Here is a 13,818-nt window from a genome sequence, read left to right as displayed (position 1 = left end):
GCTGTAATAGTGTTGTAATTTCTCCACTTGAAACCACGTGGTGTATGAAACTTAATGTTCCACCTTTCCTTGAACCTAATAGTGTTGTAACTCTGTGCCTCTGTGCCTTCCTGTGTTTTTCCTCCTGCAATATAATGCTCTTTTTCCTCCTTTCTGCCTGGCACATCTCTCTTTAAGATCCCTCTCAGATATCACTTGTCTGGGGTGTCTTTTCTCTGGCCCCCCGCCCAGAAGTGTTGCTCCAAGAGTTTTGACCTATTTGTCTCTCTCCCCAGGAATTATGCCTTCATTCATTCACTTATTTCCCCAAACAATTATTTACTTACTTATCTTCTACATTTCAGACACTGTTCTCAATCCATGGGAACACAACGTCGAACAAAACAAAGTCCCTGCCCTCGCGAAGCTTATATTCTTGTGGGAGAGACAATAAATCAGTGAACAAACAGGTTTATGGTACATCAGGTAGGAGTATATATCATGGAGATAAACAGACCGGCTCAGGGGTACCCTGTGTTGGAACAAGAAGTCTACAAAAGCATAGTTGTTGCCTGGAAGGCCTGAGGGCAGAGGTGGTATTTGAGCAGAGCCCTGAGTGCAGTGAGGATAGTATCTGCAGGTGAGTCTTTTAGCCCAGGAAACAGCAGTGCAAATGTCCTGAGGGAGAAGTGTGCTTAGCACTTGCGGGGTAGAGCATGGAGCCTAGTGGGCTGCGGGAGCCCTAGGATAGGAGATGAGGGACTTCTGGGGAGAGGTGAGCTCAGGGCAAGCCTCATGGCCCAGGACCACAGATTTGAAACCTCCTGGGGAGCTGTAAGGAGTGCCCTGACTCACCTATGTATTTTGTGACCCCCAGTGCCTTGCACCGTGTCTGGATGGACAGGAGATTAAGTTGTAGTAGTTCTCAGTTAATTCTGTGATCCAACCGTCCCCCGTCTGTAGCCAACATAACTTCCCTACGTGTGAGAAAAATAACTGTCCTTTCTTGCAGATGTAGCACCATGCAGTAGAGCTGACATCCAAGGTGACAAGGCTGGGGAGCGGCCAGCCCTGTCCCAGCTAGTCTCTGCCTGTGTGTCTGTCTCTTCCTAATGTGCGAAGTTCTGTTCAAACCACAGGCACCGAACAGCATGCAGCATACTACACAAACTTGGTAAACTTGAAGCCAGGCAACAAAGATGCGGTTCCACGTCTGTCAGAGCTACGAGCTCATTTTTCACAAATTTTGGCTAGTTATTTCTAGTTTCTTAAGTCAATTTTTATTGAATTAAAAAAAATGAATGTCGGTATGACTTTCACTGAGGAAAACAGGTACTGATAACTCATGTATTAACAGAATTATCTTCTCGCTTAAAGATTGGTTTGTGAAGTGTTTTCTATTCCCATTCATGAATCAAAATATGAAATTACCCAAACAAGATACTAATTTCCTTATGCTTTTTCTTTTTTCAGTTTTAGCATAATGTAGTTAACTTGGGAGAATGAGGAATTAGATAAGAGTGGAAAAGGCTTGACCTCCAGTTCTGCATTGAATATTTATTTTAGTTTCCAGATAATGCAAATATTTGATCAGAAGGAAACTGTTCTGGAAGTACTGAATCGCTTCTATTATACATATTTGCAATCGAGCATTCCAAAAGGAAAAGTTAGAAAAATATGTGTATTTAAATTTCACAACTTTGCTATTCTTAATCTTTTATTCCTAAAGTACATAGCACATTAAGAAAGCAAGTTATAATTAAACATAAAACAGATTGGTCACAGAAAGCTAATAAGCCTCTGCCTTAATTAAATGCAGCCAAGAAACACAGCTCTCTAGCAGGATGGGAGTGTGGCCTGGGAGCAGATGGTCCTTGTTTTGGTAACATCACAGGGATTTACCTAAACCACCGTGACTGCAGTGCAGCCAGAGCTCCGTGATGGAAAAGCTTCAGTCTCAGGAATTCACTTTGGCTCTGTTCCAATCATTGTCTCTTGCCCTGCGAAGGAAATGAAAGTTTGTGCAAATTTCAGATGAAAATTGCTTCCTTAAAGATAGCTGAATTGCCACATTTTTTTTAATTGGGGATATTGAATCATTTTTAATAAAGCAAATACAACAAATCCACTAGACATTGAAAAAGAAGACAGATTAAATTGCGATGTGAGACATTTGGTTTAAGTAGAAGAAGGACCTTTGTAACAGAAAAAGTACATAGACATTGCAAACAGGTTAGTGAATGGCCATAAGAAATATTTCTACTTTAATATATAGAATAATGTGTTTTGAAATGGCTAAAGTATTTAGAAATTAAAGAAATGAATTTTTTAAAGAAATGAGTAGTCTATTCAGATAATTGTGTCAAAAATTTTTAGAACTCCTCCATCATCATTAATACACTGATATTACATAAGAACTCATTTTCATTATTTTAATCACTGTTATTTTAATATTCAAAAGAATTTTTCTGGATATTTGTCTTATTTTTAACTCTATAATTTTTTAGTTACAGTAAAATGTACATAACAAGTTTTCTGTTTCAACCATTTTTAAGCGTAGTTTTGTGGAATTAAGTACATTCATAATGTTGTGCAACTATCACTACTGTCCATCTCTCGAAATTGGTCATCATCCCAAACTGAATTTTATGGGAAAACAAGAACTCCTTATTCCCCCTTCCCCTAAACCTTGGGGACCAACATTCTATTTTTTTTTTTTACTCTGTGAATTTGACTACATACCTCATGTAAGTAGAATCATATAATATTTGTCCTTTTGGCTTATTTCACTTAGTATAATGTTTCCAAGGTTCATTCATGTTTAGCATGTACCAGAATTGCCTTCCTTTTTAAGGCTGAATCCATTTATTTATTTATTTACTTACTTACTTACTCACTCACTCACTCACTCACACACCACAGTCTGTATACCCATCGATAGATATTTGGGTGATTTCTACGCTTTGGCTACTATGATAAATGCTATTTGAACATGGATATACAAAAAAAAAAAGTCTGTTTGAGTCTCTGTTTCCAGCCACAGTTCTACTGTGAGTTCTGAGTTCTATTTTCTCAAAAGTGGAATTATTGGATTGTAATAGTAATTCTGTGTTTAATTTTTTTTCCCCAAGGAAACTTTTCCTAAGGAACTGCCATATAGTTTTCTACAACATCTGCATCATTTTATATCCCTCCCAGCAATGCACAACAATTCCTATTTCTCCATGTCATTGTCAACATTTCTTACTGTTTTTATTTTTTTATGATAGCTATCTTAGTGTGAATTGGGATGTGGTTTTGATTTCCATCTCCCTAATGATTAGTGATGATGAGCATCTTTTCATGTGCTTATTGGCCGTGTGTGTGTCTTCTTTGGAGAGATGTCTGTTCAAACCCTTTGCCCATTTTTAACCAGGTTGCTTTTTGTTGTTGTTGAGTTATAGTTATTTATGTATTACAAATATCAATCCTTTGTCAGGTATATAATTTGAAAATATTTTCTCCTATTCTGTGGGTTGCCTTTCATTTTGTTGATAGTGTCTTTAGATGTACAAAAGTTTAAATTTTGATGAAGTCCAATTTATCTTATTTTTCATATTGCCTGTGATTTTTGCATCATTCTATATTTTTAAAAATTTTACTTTTTAGAGATATTGTGTCAATTAGATACTAAAGGAGTACAGTATCTTTTTGGAAGAGATTATGTTTTAGTACCCAATGTGGCTATTAAACTCACCAATGAAAAGCCTCAAAAGAGTGCAAAGATGAAAAGCAAAATATTGACTACTATAATAGCCACTCATTCATTAAGCCAGTTGGTCAGTGAGCTAATCACTGATTATTTGGTGCCTACTTCAGATATAATCACTATGCTGTTATTACAAAGAGGAAAATCAAATATAAAATGTTTTAAAAGATCATCTAGCCTGGTTGAGGGGGGAAAAAAAAATACGAACCCTTCCCATAAGATGGTCCTTAAAAGAAAATCTATAATAGTAGCTCATCTTAATTGCTAGCTTACCATGTTTCTAACTTTGTATTATCCACTTTTCATGCATTATCTCTTTTTATGATCAAAACTGCACCTCTCCATGTAACTGAGGAACTAATACTAATTTCATTAGACTTGTAGGAGAGCTGAAGCTCAGTGAAATGTAGACTTGCACTAGTGTGTAGCCAGTACCATTCAGTGTAGACCTCTTTTATGCCTGTGGTAGAATATAAATTCTGTGTGGTCAGGGCACAGGCTGTCTCGTGCAACATAGGTGTTTTCAATTAATGTTTATGCCTGGGATGGAAGGGAAAACTTTAATACTTTGTTCTCAATCATTCTGCTATATCAATAGAAGAGTAAAACTTTTCCCTCCTCCCTAAGTAATAAACAAAAAGAGAACCAGTTTACATTGCTGCTAATTTCTTCCCTTGGGTCTTGGGACATCTCATGGCTTTATTCATACTCAGCCTTGATGAAGACAAAACTCTTGCAAGAAAATCTCATTTGTTTATACAGATGGTACTATGGTTTGCTCATAATAATGTTTTATAAAGTTATTCAAGTCATATTTTAAATGTTAGTGTATAATTGCTGTGAGTTTTGTTAATTGCTTACTAAAACTTAGCCAAAGTGGGTAGAGATATGGCAGCAGGCTCATGTACTTTTACTTCATTACCATAGAGCAAACTAAATTCAACAAAACATTGAAAGGATCCTACACCACAGTCAAGTGGGATTTTTTCCGGGGTTGCAAGCATGGTTCAACATCCATAAATCAGTCAATGTGTACACCCCATTAACAAGACAAAGGATAAAAATCCTATGATTATCTCAACACAGGCAGAAAAAGCATTTATTTGACTAAATTCAATGTCTATGATAAAACAACAAAATGGATATAGAAGGAATGTACCTCAACATAATAAAAACCATGTATGACATGCCCACAGCTAACATTGTAATCAACAGTAAAAGGCTGAAAGCTATTTTTCTAACATCAGGAGCAAGACAAAGATGCCCACACTCACCACTTTTATTCAACATATTGGAAGACCTAGCCACAGCAATTAGGCAAGAAAAATAAGTAAAACATATCCAAATAAGGAAAGAAGAAAGAAAACTATTACTATTTGTAAATGACATGATACTATATATAGAAAACCCCAAAGCTGCACCAAAAAAAACTATTAGAGTAAAAGAATGTAGTAAGGCCTCAGGATACAAAATTAACATACACAAATCAGTTGTGTTTTCATACACCAATAATGAGCTGCCAGAAGGAGAAATTAAGAAAGAAGTCCCACTCACATTTTCACCAAAAAGAGTAAAATACCTGGGAATAAATTTAATCAAGGGGATGAAAGACAAGTACTCTGAAAACTGTAAGACATTGGTGAGAAAAATGAAAGATCACACAAATAGAAGATGTTGTGTTCATGGGTTGAAAGAGTATTACTAAAAAGTCCATACTATGCAAATTTAAAGATTCAATGCAATCCCCATCAAAATCCCTATGGCATTTTCCACAGAACTATAACAAAGGATCCTAAAATTTGTATGGAACCATAAAAGACCTAGAATAGCCAAAGTAATCTTGGGAAAGATGAACAAAACTGGAGATATCATGTGCCCTGGTTTTAAACTGTACAACAAAGCTCTGGTAAAACAATATGGTACTGACATGAAAATAGACACATAGGTGTATGAAATGGGATAGAGATCCCAGAAATAAACCCATGCAGATATAGTCAATCTATGACAGAGCAGGCAAGAACATAAAATGGGGAAAAGACAGTTTCTTCAATAAATGATGAGAAATCTGGAGAGTTACATATAAAAGAATGAAACTGGGCCACTCTCTTATATACAAAAATAAACTCAAAATGTATTAGATTTGAATGTAAGACCTGAAACCATAAAACTAGAAGAAAACATAGGCAGTAAGCTCTTTGACATCAGTCTTAGCTATATTTATAAATGTATAAATAAATACATACACATATCTTGGGGCGAGGGGGAGGAACCAGTCTTCACAGACAAGACTAACAAAATCTAAAAAAAGACAGGATGGGGGCGCCTGGGTGTTGGCTCAGTTGGTTAAGCGGCCGACTTCAGCTCAGGTCATGATCTTGCAGTTCACGAGTTTGAGCCCCATGTCAGGCTCTGCACTGACAGCTCAGAGCCTGGAGCATGCTTTGGATTCTGTGTCTCCTTCTCTCTCTGCCCCTCCCCCACTCATGGCCTGTCTCTCAAAAAAAAGGGGGGGGATTACACCACACAAAAAGCTTTTGTACAGCAAAGGAAACTGTCAAAAAAAATAAGGCAACCTATTGAATGGGAAGAGATATTTGCAAGTGTATATTTTATAAGGGGTTAATAGCCAAAATATATAAAACCTCACAATAAAAAAATGAATAATCTTAAAAAAAAATGTGCAGAAGACCTGAATAGGCCTTTTTCCAAAGAAGACATACAGATGGCCAACAAACACATGAAAAGATGCTCCGCATCACTAATCATCAGAAAAGTGCAAATCAAAACCACAATGAGGTACCACATTACACCTGTCAGGTTAGCTATTATCAAAAAGACAATAGCCATTGTTAGTGAGGATATAGAGAAAAGAGAATGCTTGTACACTGTGGGTGGGGATGCAAATTGGTGCAGCCACTGTGGAAAGCGGTATGAAGGGTCCTCAAAAAATTAAAAATTGAACTACCTTGCAGTCCAGCAATTCCGCTTTTGAGTATTTATGCAAAGAAAAGAAAAACACCAATTCAAGGAGATACATGCTCCCTATGTTTATTGCAACATTGTTTACAGTAGCCAAGATATGAAAGCAAGCCACTGATTATGAATAAACTATGGTATATATTATATATACATATATATGTATATATATATAAAATAGTGTATATTATATATACATATATATAATTTTTATTTAACCATAAAAAAGGATGAAATCTTGCTATTTGTGACAACATGGATGGGCCTAGAAGGTATTATGCTAAGTAAAATGAGACAAAAACAAACACCATATGATTTCAGTTGTATGTGAAATCTAAAAACAAGCCAACAAAATGAAACAAACCAACTCATAGATATAGGAAACAAACTGACAGTTGCCAGAGAGGAGGGCGGGTTGGGGGAATGCATGAAGTAGGTGATGGGGATGAAAAGGTACTTATTTCCAGTTATAAAATAAGTCCTGGAGATATATTGTACAGCATAGGGAATATAGTCAATAATATTGACTAAGCTTGTATGGTGAGAGTTGGGAACTAGACCAACGTGGGGATCATTTGTAAAATACAAAAATACTGGATCACCATGATGTACATAAGAAACTATAGGATACTGTATGTCAGTTATACTTCAATAAAAAAATTGATGTGAAATACACTCTGCCACCGGGAATTTGGATGTCTCCATCAGGTTATTTGAGTTACTTTTTAAGACATTACTGTTAACTATGGCACATATTTGAAAGCAGCCATAGAAACGAAACTCTGCATTCCCTATGCATGTGATGGCTGAATCCGGATCTGAAGTGTCTGCACTTTAAACAGATAAGTACACATAACAACATATAGTTAACTTACTTAGTATATATTTAGACAATGACACATATCCAACAATACAGCATAGATTGTTAATATAATACATACTTATATATTAACAAAGTATAATTAATATAGTGAACTTTCAAAAATCCTTTTATCATTTCTGCATGAATTCCTTCATTTTGCTCCTCACTTCAATGAATACATCCACTTTAAAAGGATCCAGATTTTTCCAAACTGTGTGTGTGTACTACAAACAAATTTAACAAGAAAAAATACCCAGTTTGCTCAGAGAGTACATAGCAAAACCATATATAGGAAAATATCAAAACTCTGGTAGAACTATTACCAGGAAAGATATTACGAGGCAAAGAGCTATTTTATATAAGGGAAATCGGGTGCATTGGATAGTAAATTCCCATTATTTTAGAAGTTTTTCAAGCCTATGAAGGTGACATGAAGGAAAGTTAAGCAGTAGGTGTTTTAAATGGAAGGATCTTTCTAATCCTAAAATTATTTGAAAATAGCTTTAATATTTGGGATGTCGTATTTGGGATTTGTGGTGACTTTTTGTTTGTTTTTGTGTGTATGAGTGTTTGCACCACACCGTTAAATAGTTCTCTAATATCAGCCGGGTGTCCTATAATCCAAGTCACTTCTGACACTGTCCACCTGGAGAAGCATCAGATCCCACAGATTAAAGACTCAGTCCCACAAGACCACCTGCCCACACACCTCAGATGCCAATTGCAAGCCCAGATTGCTCCCTGTGCTTCTGGCCAATTGGGCTATAGATCAGAAGTTCCAGTGGCCTACTCAGGGTTGATTAACTTGCTAGAGTGGCTCGCAAAACTCAGAGAAGCATTTAACGTACTAGATTGCCAGTTTATTACAAAAGGGTGTGTACTGCCAGATGGAAGAAATGTGTAGGGCAAGACATGGAGAAGAGTGTCCTCTTTGAGCTTGCCACTCACCCTGAACCTCCACCTGTTGATAAACCTAAAAGCTCCTCAAACCCCAACCTTTTGGGTTTATGTGGAGGCTTAGATAATTAAGTCATTGACCATTGGTGATGCATTCAACCTCCAGCCCCTCTTTCCTCCCTGGAGACCAGGGAGTGGACTATGCTTATTGTGACTTACAATAAACACATATTTGGTCTTTGTCCCCAGTTCTGGTACTGAGTCCAAAAATCCTTGGAATTTCCTAAGTAGAAAACAATGGGAGTATCTTTTGCTATAATATTTGGTCTCTTGTCCTCAGTCTCTGAGATCACTTTGGAGTTTTTGGTTGTCTTGGTATTTGTAACAGATCCCTTTTAACCACCACTGAGTTTATGTTCATGAGGTGACTTTTGGAAATCCCCTAAATTGGGGGAGCTGGTTGCCAAGGGAACCAACTTGATTAGAGGGTTGAAACTTTCAGTTCCAGCCCTTGATCTCTGGGACAGAGAGAGGGACTCGAAGTTGTGATTGACATCTGAAATTGGGGGGAGGAGCAGTCTTGTGGGACAGAGCCCTTAACCCGTAGGATCTGACACAGTTTCCAAGTAACATTTCTGTTTCAGAAGTGACTTGAGTATTTACACAAAGAACACCCATTTTTGGTGGTACGGGGAAAATACCCACACATTGGACTTGGTACAGAATCTTAAAGAATCTTTCTAACCCTGATACTGATAATAGTTTTAAATATTTACAATTAATGGTTTTTTAATTTTTGAAAAATGTTTTTAATTTTTTTTTGTTTTTTTGAGAGAGAGAGAGAGAGAGAGAGAGAGAATGCAAGCAGGGGAGGGGCAGAGACAGAGGGAGGGGGACACAGAATCTGAAGCAGGTTCCAAGCTCTGAGCTGTCAGCACAGAGCCTGACGTGGGGCTCGAATCCATAAACGATGAGATCATGACCTGAGGGGAAGTCGGACGCTTAACCGACTGAGCCACCCAGGCGCCCCTACAAATAATTCTTGATCTTCTGTCACGTTCAGGATTTGTGTTGCCTTTTCGGTTTGTATTTTTGCATGTCCGTTGAAAACATCTACTTTGAAATTTTTAAAAATTTAGAATGTCATGGCTACACATGCACTCAGATAAATTAATCTTGCAACTCATTTGGCAGCATCAGCAATTCACCCAACGGTGGAGACAGAAAGAGGGAATCACAGGAGAGGCACCATCCACTGAAAGGAGAGCAGTAGGTGTCTCATTGTTGCCTCAAGAAGTGCTCTCTGGAATATCGCCTGCTCTATACAGTCCGTGCGTTTCTGCTGGTTTAGATTTTCTATTTTAGTCTCCAATATGCTTTTAGAATCATAAGTTATGCAGTATTTTGAAGTTGAATAATGTTATTTTTATAGATCCATAGAGAAATTTTATGCCAATTGCGAACCAAGACAATTTTAAAGGTGAATGTTGCGGCGCCTGGGGGGCTCAGTTGGTTAAGCGTCCGACTTCGGCTCAAGTCATGATCTCACGGTACGTGGGTTCAAGCCCCGCACAGAGGAGCTCCGTGCTGACAGCTCAGAGCCTGGGGCCTGCTTCAGATTCTGTGTCTCCCTCTCTCTCTGACCCTCCCCTGCTTACACTCTGTCTCTCTTTGTCTCTCAATAATACATAAACATTAAAAAAAATTGAAAGATGTATGCGAGCACATGCTGCACTGTGTAGTTACTTTAAACATCTGTCCCTGGGGCGCCTGGGTGGCGCAGTCGGTTAAGCGTCCGACTTCAGCCAGGTCACGATCTCGCGGTCCGTGAGTTCGAGCCCCGCGTCGGGCTCTGGGCTGATGGCTCGGAGCCTGGAGCCTGTTTCCGATTCTGTGTCTCCCTCTCTCTCTGCCCCTCCCCCGTTCATGCTCTGTCTCTCTCTGTCCCAAAAATAAATCAACGTTGAAAAAAAAAAAATTAAAAAAAATAAAAAAAACATCTGTCCCTCGCTGTGCTACACTTGATATACAGTTGAAGTAAAAAATATCACAAGTTACGAGTAAAAATATTATAATGTGATTCCTATCACAAACACTGAGATGCACTATGAGCTAACTAATTTCCCAGAAAGCTACTAACTGTAAAAATCTGAAATAAAACATTTAGTATATAACTAAGGTGTCAGGACTCTTCCCAGATATCATCATACTTTTAACACAAAACTTTGAAAATTTTAAAGGGAGGATGGTTTTATTTTTTTTAAATATGGTGACAGATGAACTTATTAATATCTTTCATACACTCAAACTGACCACATGTACCTAGATATGAATGTATCATTGTTTTTGTTTGTTTATTGATAACCTACTACAAAAGAATCTAAAAATAAATGTGAAATCTTAACTGAGAACTTTCAAATCTAGATCACATTGATCATAATGCTTTTTAATATAAGTGTGCGTACTGCTCCCCAAAATAGTCTTTCTATGTAAGACTAAAAAGTAATGGAATAAAGAAAAGCTTCATGAACAAAGGTAAAAATCTCTTGTCTTGCTTTGTATGAACTTTGCAAGTTCTCATAAAAACAACTCTGCACCTTGGCAGAGGAGCTAAGCTGATTTCCATCCTGAGAGTGAGGCTTTCACCTAACCGTTTGTCAAACAGACACTCTTTCTCCAAATGGAGAGGAGATGGAATGATTTAATTTATTGCAGACAGTGTGGCACCACCGAAGGTTTACTAGCACCTGTCTGAGGATTTGTTTTCAAGACCCTACTCGGCATGATTCCCTGTTTGACCACTGGTAAGTCACTCACACTCTTGGGGTCTTACTTTTTCACCTCAAAGCTCACATTTAACTTCACCATCCTCTGTGGCTGGGTTATACAACTAGGATTCCTAGTTTTCGTTCTTAATATTAAGTAGGCTATTTCTAGAATTCACTTCATTGGGAGACTCCGGCGTAATCTGTAGATGATACTATCATCACTTGTAGTAGTTAAAGGAAAGCTTTTAGAATGAGTTTAATGAGTTAAACTCAATCATCCATCAGACACCTTTTCTTCTCTTCAACCTCATACTTTTTCTTAGAATCTTAAAATATTTGCTCCCATAAATATACTTTGCAACTAAACTTTTTACATTTTTTTCACATAAGGTCACTCAGTATACTAACTTTATGAGCAAATTAATTTGATCCAATATTAATATTGTACAGTTATTAAAATTTTATTGCCAATAACTTCAAAGACAATTTTAATTAGTAAGCATTTACTATTCAGCATTATGATACCCATATTTGAATTGCAGTTTCTCCTTGCTCAAATCACTTTTCAGTCCCCACCAGTACTGTCTTAAAGCACTACAAGTCTCATGTTATGGTGCATAAATGATGGTACATTTAGCACAGGACATGTTCAGATTTAAGTGTACAGAAGTCAGTGTACTTGGAAGGTATCGGTCATTCTTGGAGCTCGTTACTGTCAGTGAATTCTTACTGTCATTCCCGTTTCACTGACTGAGATTTATGCACCATTACTAAACGGGACTCCAGCCTTCCGTGTCGTTAGTGTTCTCCAGTTTGAGGTCCCTGATAAGTCTCCAAGCAGTTATTGCTATTTAGGATTAATGGATGTTGGAAAGCTCTGATAATTGGTCCTGAAAGGACTTCTTTAAAAGGTGAGAAGAGCTTCTGCCTGGGGAGCTAATCTGGCCAAAGTGCACCTTCAAAGTCTCTGCAGCTGTTAGCACCTGTGTGTGAGCCATCTTTGATCTTTGCTCCTTCCTCTTGGTAAGTATTTTAACTATTTTAACGGTGGGAACAGCCATATTCCACAAGACTCCTGATCCCATGCAGTGTCTCTGCCACTGAGACCTGCCAAGACAGTTCAAGTAGCAGCTCAGCATTTCATTTTCATACTCTTCTAGAGTGAGCCGTGTAACGTACAACTTTGCGGCTCTTCTTTGGACTCCATGTCCAGGTTTATTTGCTTATTTATTTTGTAATGTTTACTTATTTACTTAATGTGCAATGACCGTAGGATGCATCAGTCAAATGTAAGACTTTTGGGTATTTTCATGGGGTCACGTTATTTTGTTTAAAGTCTACTCCTCTCTTTTCCACTTTTGCATTTTAATTAGCTCATTTAAAGTGTCAAATCCTCTCACACTTCTGCATGGTGAAGGAAATCATCAACAAAACAAAAAGGCAACCTACTGAGTAGGAGAAGATATTTGCAAATGATATGTCTGATAAGAGTTTAATATCCAAAACATAAGAAGAACTTCTACAACTCAACACCAAGAAAACAAACAGTTCAATTAAAAGATCAGCAGAGCACCTTAATAGACATTTTTCCAAAGAAGACTTACAGATGGCCAACAGACATGAATAGGTGCTCAACATCACTCAACATCAAAAATGCAGGTCAAAACTACAATGAGATATCACACCTGCCAGAATGGCTAAAATCAAGAAGACGAAAAACAGATGTCAGTCCTTCCACCATGATAATTTCTGGGAGGAAAATAAGACCTAAACTGGACTGACACAGAGATCAATAAAGCATTTGTATCTGGTGCCACGCCTGGGTTCCTGCATGTAGGCAATTGGCCTGGTGTGGATTGTAATCTGTGGAAATCTCATAGCATCTAGTTCTTGTCGAATATGTATTTCTTCCCTAATTTGTGGAGGAAGATTGACTTTAAGATACTTAAATTTAAATAGAAAGTTGGTGTGGTGCCTGGGTGCTTAGTTGGTTGAGTGTCCAACTCCTGGTTGGACTCATGATCTCACGGGTTTGTGAGTTTGAGCCCCAAGTCCAGCTCTGTCCTGACAGCACGGACCCTGCTTGGGATTCTCTCTCTCCCTCACTCTACCTCTCCTGCTCACTCACTTTCTCTCAAAATAAATGGGTAAACATTAAAATTAAATAGAAAGTTACAGTAGAATTTGTGGCTGGGAAATATTTTTCTATCTCAATATTTTCCTAAGCTCTAGACTCATACATCCTGCTGTTTGTTAGAAGGAAATAAACTTTTTTTCCAAATGGACTTTTCTTTATATGCAATAGTCTTGCCTCACTCACCTTTTTGGTTATTAACTTATTGTATAATCAGCGCCCACTACAAACTAGAAGTTCAATCAACTTTTACTAAAAGGAACTGATCCTGATAGTAAGTGTTTCAAGTCGTTTGGATTCCTTTCTTTTGCTTTTAACATATCCTAAGGTGAAGAAACCAGGAGAAGGTATTACATTTTTTCTTTAAAGAGAAAGTGCTTTTTGGGGCGCCTGGGTGACTTGGTTAAGCATCTGACTTAGCTCAGGTCATGATCTCACAGTTTGTGAGTTTGAG

At 37.6% G+C, this 13,818-nt stretch overlaps 1 long non-coding RNA gene across 9 annotated transcripts in view; it reads left to right on the top strand.

Moving 5' to 3' along the window:
- The window catches only part of LOC123586300, a 102,302-nt gene that overhangs the window by 36,514 nt on the left and 51,970 nt on the right, over positions 1 to 13,818 (top strand). Inside the window, exons 3-6 of one of the 9 annotated variants that reach the window (XR_006706725.1) lie at positions 1,799 to 1,996; positions 9,903 to 10,012; positions 11,178 to 11,266; positions 12,604 to 12,734. The exons of 2 other annotated variants lie outside the window; for them this stretch is intronic. This is a non-coding gene — a long non-coding RNA (uncharacterized LOC123586300). Of the gene's footprint in view, positions 1 to 1,798; positions 1,997 to 9,902; positions 10,013 to 11,177; positions 12,735 to 13,818 lie in introns of those variants that run through there. 6 more of the 9 variants (XR_006706724.1, XR_006706726.1, XR_006706721.1 and 3 more) reach the window with 6 other exon arrangements.

Source organism: Leopardus geoffroyi, chromosome C3 (assembly GCF_018350155.1).
Source record: "Leopardus geoffroyi isolate Oge1 chromosome C3, O.geoffroyi_Oge1_pat1.0, whole genome shotgun sequence".
Lineage (NCBI taxonomy): Eukaryota > Metazoa > Chordata > Mammalia > Carnivora > Felidae > Leopardus > Leopardus geoffroyi.
The sequence above is the reverse complement of the archived record's forward strand: the minus strand, read 5'-3'. Positions and strand labels throughout refer to the sequence as shown.